Below are 6,590 nucleotides of genomic sequence, written 5' to 3' on the forward strand. Positions count from 1 at the left end.
CACACACACACACACATAGACACACACACACACATGCACACACGTGCACACACACACACACACATGCACACACACACACGAACACACACACACACACACACACTCACACACGCTCGCGCATGCGCGCGTGCGCACACCATCTCTATCTTTCGACGGTGGACCTTGAAGATATAAAAGTTAAAGTTATTATTGTGGGTATTTGGTGAGTGCTCTGGTGTGGTTTGCTCCTGCCCCATCAAACATCTATCGTCCTTATCTCCCCTCCTTCTTTTTTTATGTTTGTTACTCTCTTGCAATACCTCTAATCTTCTGGCGCTCATATGACCTTAAAAAAATATAATGCTGTTGGGAGCGCCGTAAAACCTCTACTAAAACAAACAATCTTGAAGTTGAAGTTCAAGACCAGCCAAAGTTAGATGCAATGCCCCCTTACTGGGTAGATAGAGATAGTGCAGGGTCCCTTTCCTTCCTGCCTTATAATATAAGAAAGATATTAGCTGTGAAACACAGTCGTTTGCAATGAGAATTGAACTGGCTTTCTTATGAGAAAAAGAAAAAGAAGAAGAAGAAGAGGAGGAGGAGGCAAAAGAAGAAGAGAAAGATGGTGAAAATAATAAACATTATTGGTGAGGCAGCGTGGTGGAATCAGGCTCTCGTCAAATTTTGGGCATGTAGAGTTATTGGTATCATCTTGATAAAGCTTGTTCACTTGTTTTTATTTGGAAGAAAAAAAATATCCATTTATATTGAATACAGGTCGAGATATTTGCGAAAGAAGGAGGTGGGGGTCACCTGTTTTCTTAGGTAAAGTTAATGAGAAAATGGCTGTCAAAGATTAGTTATTTCCTTAGCTTAAGAGTCCGTTGTAACTGAAAATTTACTATTTTGTGCCTTTAATCAAAGCTTTTCAGAAAAATCCACTCAGAAATGAGTTCTTTAATCGGTATAAAAGGTGTTGAGCCAAAAAACAAAAATTTGGTAACAATTCACAAACCTGCGGAAAAATGCAAGTTTCTTCACTTTGGTTATTTTGACGAGAGCCTGATTCCACCACGCTGCCTCATGTTATTATTATTAAATAATATTATAATTATTATTACAATAATATTTATAGTAATAAATAATGATAACAGTGATGACAATGATGATAATGATTTCATTAAAACACACCGTTATCCTTATAATATTCATCATCATCCGGTGCCTTGCCGACTGGCGTGGGCGATCATGGACCTCCACTTCACCCTGTACTGCGCAGCAGCAGCAATGGTGTCTGTTGTTCTTGCTGCTCCCAACCATGTTGTCATCTTGTCCAGTATCATTTTCCTCTGTCTGCCTCTGCCTCTCTTTCCATCAAACTTTCCTGTTGTTACAATATTCTCTAATGCTTCTTTCCGCACTGTGTGCCCGAAGAAATTTGCCTGTCGTTTTCTTATATTCGTGATAAGTTGTTTTCTATAATTTGCTTCAACCAGGACTTCTTCATTTGTTTTTCTAGCTGTCCATGGGATACGTAGCATGCGTCTTATGAACCACAACTCTGTCGCTACAATTGTTCTTTCCAGCTGTTTATTGATTGTCCACGCTTCGCACCCGTATAATAGGATTGGCTCCATGTAACTTTTCAGTACTCTTTTCCTCGTTTCCAGTGACAAATTGATGTTTGTTAGTATCTGTTTCATCTTGTGGAAGGTTGCTTTTGATTTGCAAATGCAGCTTTTAATTTCGATGAGACATCTACCATCTGATGATATATTGGTCTCCAAATATTTAAAATGTTGTACTTGCTTGAGGGTGGTATCATTGATTTTCATATTGCATGTTCGCGTTGGGATTGGAGTTTTTCTGCTTATCACCATCGTTTCGGTTTTCTTGATGTTTAGGCTTAAGTCCATGTTGTCACTCTCTTGTACGATGACATGTAATAGATTCTGCAGGTGTTTTTTATCTTCTGCTATTAGGACTGTGTCATCTGCATATCTTAGATTGTTTATATTATGTCCCCCTATCGAAATACCAGGCATTTCTTCTATGTGTCTCATGATATTTTCACTATACAGGGAGAACAAGTCTGGAGAAAGTAGCCTACACATCCTTGTCTGACTCCTCTTTTAATCTGTATGTATTCGCTGATGTCGTTTTCTTTTCTCATTGCAGCAGTTTGATCCCAGTACATGTTTTTGATAATCCTTAAGTCTTTCCCGTCGATATTAAAAACTTCCAGCATGTCGATGATCTTGTCGTGCCTGATTTTGTCGAATGCCTTGGTGTAGTCTATAAAACATAAATGAAGATCTTTCTGAACTTCTAGGGTACGTTCTATTGTTGTTCTGATGACATATATGGCATTTACAGTGCTTTTGCCTTTAAAAAAATCCACACTGTTCTTGGGCTATTTCTGGGAGAATTTTATTTCGTATTCTCATCATAATTATTCTGAGTAATATTTTTGTTATGTGGCTCATGAGGCTGATGGTACGATTTGTTTCACATTCGTTTGCATTAGGTTTCTTTGGTAAAGCTATGAAGATAGATTTTGACAAGTCTGAAGGAATATGTCCAGTGGCATGTTGTTAAGAAGTTTTGTCAGCGTGGTGATTCCAAAGTCTTCTAAAGCTTTAATCATCTCTGTGGTAATGTCGTCCGGTCCTGCAGCTTTCCCATTCTTCATCTTTCGTAGTGCCTTGATAACTTCTTCTTTCATGATTGGTGGTCCCTCGTTGTTATTTTCCACTCTTTTTTGTTCATCTCTATTGTCCCTGTACAGGTCACCGATATAATTCTGTCCAACGTTCTAGTATCTTGTCTTTGTCCATTATGATATTCCCATCCTTTGATTTGAGGCATCCTGTTGATCCACGTGTTCTTGTATGGCACACCTCTTTAATTTGTCTGTGCAGATCTTTTGAGTTCGCATTTGAAAGCTTTTCCATATCCTCACATTCTTCTTTTAACTTATAATATTACTATAATAATAACAACCAACATCATTTTACTGCTGTTGTTATCATTATATCAAAATCACCATCAATGTTAATAACATTATTGTATTATTATAATGATGATGATAACGATAATAGTAGCAATAAATTGGATGTATGATATATAAATTATTACAACGCAAATCCCAGCTCCAAAGTAGGCCCTTGACGCGCAGTTCATTTTACAAAAATGTGTTCCACAATTCATATAGCTATCCTAGATCCCTAAAACATCTTCAAACAAACATTCACAGTTTTACGGGAAAGGATTCAGCATAAACAGCGATTTTTAGTTTACTCCAAATACAATGTACTGGCACAACCGTTGACCGTACCATAATGACCGCGGTCACAGGAGAAAAGTTTGTGCGTAGATTCTTTCACAAGGACACAATGTTGGGTCTGGCTCGCAATTAAGATTCGCGTCTGTATTTTTAGTTGCTTTTTCGCTCAAGTGGGTTATCGTGAAAAATGCTGTTTTGAGAAAATTGAAGGTAAAGTTTTTGCGCCTAATTCAGTTTCTTTAAATAACAAGGAGAGTTTTTTCTATAACCAAACAAATATACACACCAATGAAACCAAACTTCTCCTAAAGGTAGGGGAATGCAGACTTTTGTTGAAGGCACACAATTCTATCTCTATTAGTATTCTGTGGTTGAAGGTCAAGATTTCTGGAAAATCCCAAAATCTGGGTTAGCCCGCTTGTCTTTAAAAGCGACAGTTTGTGAGCTGAGCCCATCTTCTTCCCTGCCTCTTGTTGGGACTCTCGGAACTGTCCTGAACATGTTGACTTAGAAATACAACAAACATTCGATTTTACTGTCGTCACTTCCACCTTCGGCCTACTTTGTCGACCATAGTAGCAGTAACAACAGTAGCAGCAATATCAAGAGCAGAATATGTAAGAGGCGTTAACAGCTGTGAAAATGAAATAACCAAACAGAAACAAATAAACAAACAAGCAAACAAACCAAAACCAAACCCAGTTGACAACGTGAAACCAGCAAAAGAAAATTATTATTCATTAAAAAGCCAAAAAGTCTGTCGCTCAGTGATATAGGGGAGATAAGTCATTAAATGATTATGTTACTTTATTATGTTTATTGAATTACATCCCTTGTTCTATATTGTTTCACCAGAAAGTTGTGTGCCTTGAACATGAGGTCGCTTTTAAGCTCAAGGGGGCTATCCCGAAAATTGCTGTTTTGAGAAACTCGAAGGTAAAGTTTTTGGCCCTTCTTCTATTTCTTTAAAAGACAATGAGAGTTTTTCTGTAACCAAACAAATATACACACCAAGGAAACCAAACTTCTCCTATGGGTAGGGCAATTAGCACTTTTGGAGTAAATCAAAATTTCTGGAAACCCCCGAAATCTGGGTAAGCCCGCTTGTCCTTTAAAGCGACCATGTACTTCTTCAAACGTTAAACCAAAGATTCTCTACTACCTATACACGATCTCTGGTTAAACGTTCTGTTGGTGTGGCCTTCAGAACAGGTCCAGCGAAGTTCAGAGAAATCGAAGTAATTGGGGTCAAACAGTGTGTCTGGAGCTATATTTGCTCGTAAAGAGTGTTAAACTGTACCACTTTTCCATGTTGCAACACTTGATAATCCTTTTCCCGTTGACAATGAATACGCCCAGTGAGACAGGATGAGAGTGAGACGTTACTCAATCTGATTTTACTGGTTGGATTTGTATGCATGGGAGAGTTTGGGCAATTCTTTAGGGTTTTTAAAAATAATTTCAGTTATAATAAAGGGATGACACACTGTTTGGCTGAGGTCTTTTGTGACATCCATCAGAGCTTTACGTGAAAGTTGAAGAAAGTTTCATAATTTCATGGGACATTTCAAGAACATTTAACTAATTTTTCTTTTCATGTAGATTTTCACTATTACATTATTTACTATTTTAAAAAAGCACAATCTGAATAAACTTATTTCCACTGTCAACAGTAGGCCTAATCATTGTGTAGAAATGTCAGTCTCAAATTTTCATGAGGCCTTTCGGGAGCATTTAATAGCTACTTTGGATCAAAAGTATTCAGTCCTTTCCCACGACATTACTAGATTGATGATCACCTACAACCACTGCCCTCATCAAACTCGGAGTGGTCTTCATCAAAACCCCCATCCTTTTCCTCATCACAGTCATCATCCGCTCTGGTGTCTCCACACCCTCCTCCCCTCCCCCTCCTCCTCCTCTCCCTCTCCCTCTCCCTCCCCCAACTCCTCTCGTACCCGCCAGATGCCCCTCGTTGTCCTCGCTGCTTGTTTCTCCCCGCTGCGGAAGTAGCCATTTTGGTCATGCGCACCAGGTCAGTCCCATAGAGGATGGTCAGCACCGTCGCCAGGACAACCAGCTCCCAGGCGTCGTAGATCAATGACGTAATGATTTGCGTCATCACCAGGAGGGGGTCTCCCATGGTAAGTTCCTGTTATACTTAAATTAAATATCTTCTTTTTTCTGCTTTTTGGGCTTTTTTTAAAGGGTTGAGGTTCGTTTGTTTCGGGTTGTTGTTTTTGGTTGGTGTTTTTGTTTCTTTCTTTTCTTTTTTTATATATACACTAACTATTTTCTTGGGTTTTTTAAAGGGTTGGGATGGGTGGTTTGTTAGTTTGTTTTCTGTTACTTTTTCTTTCTTCTCGTTTCTTTTCCTTTTTTTTTTTGGGGGGGGGGAGGTTGGGTATCTCTTTATAGAATTAGTGTGTCCGTTTTCTTTTGCTACGCTGTTGGTCCATCTCTTGTTTGTTTGATTTATAACATGTCAGATAGGTCTGAATTTTGATTTTTCTTGTTGTAATAATCGTCTTTGTTCGCATTAATGTTCCACTGTCTGTTGCTTTTTTGTTGCTGTTGTTGTTCACTATTTCCCGTAATTGAAACTTGCAAGCGTTTCTTTTCCTGTTATTTCTCGACTTCTGTTCTTCTATAACCCTTTTCACAGAATAAAGTCCTGCCACCTTCGATACTTTATCGCCTTTAAAAATTCAAAACGTCTCTGTTGCCTTTTCTTTTCTGGCTCCCCTGATGTCAGGTTTGTGGATTGAATCAGATCAAGGAGCGCGCCTTCGTAGTCACATTGGAAGGTCCAGGAATGAGCCACCGCACTTCAACCTGAAAATGATGTCAGATCTGAAGCTGAAAGACAATGCAAGGTGTTAGGGTGAGGAGATTCAGTAGCCTACCGGGTTTACCGACTAAAAAAAAGAAAACTGAAAAAGAAAAATGTAAGGTGTGAGAAAAAATATTTCGTTTTAAGGACTCGATGAGGGAAAAGACATTGATAATGTTAGAGGTACTAGACCAGGTGATTTGAGAACAATGATGCATCAGCACAGATGTGGTCGCGATAATGTCGTATAAAAATGATATAGTATATATTATTCGTAAAACCTGCCCTTTCAAAAAAAATATATATATAACAGTGAACACAAGGATAAGGGCCCTAAAAGTATCATAATGTGTGTGGTCAGTCCTTTTGTATGAATGCAAAAGCTGGATTCTAAACAAGGACACAGAGAGAAAACAGGGAGCCGCTGAAATGTGCTTCAGACTTGGCTCTCGGTGAAGAATTATATACCGGTATACATAATATTATATATAT

This window comes from Aplysia californica, unplaced genomic scaffold, assembly GCF_000002075.1.
Source record: "Aplysia californica isolate F4 #8 unplaced genomic scaffold, AplCal3.0 scaffold00643, whole genome shotgun sequence".
Classification (NCBI taxonomy): domain Eukaryota; kingdom Metazoa; phylum Mollusca; class Gastropoda; order Aplysiida; family Aplysiidae; genus Aplysia; species Aplysia californica.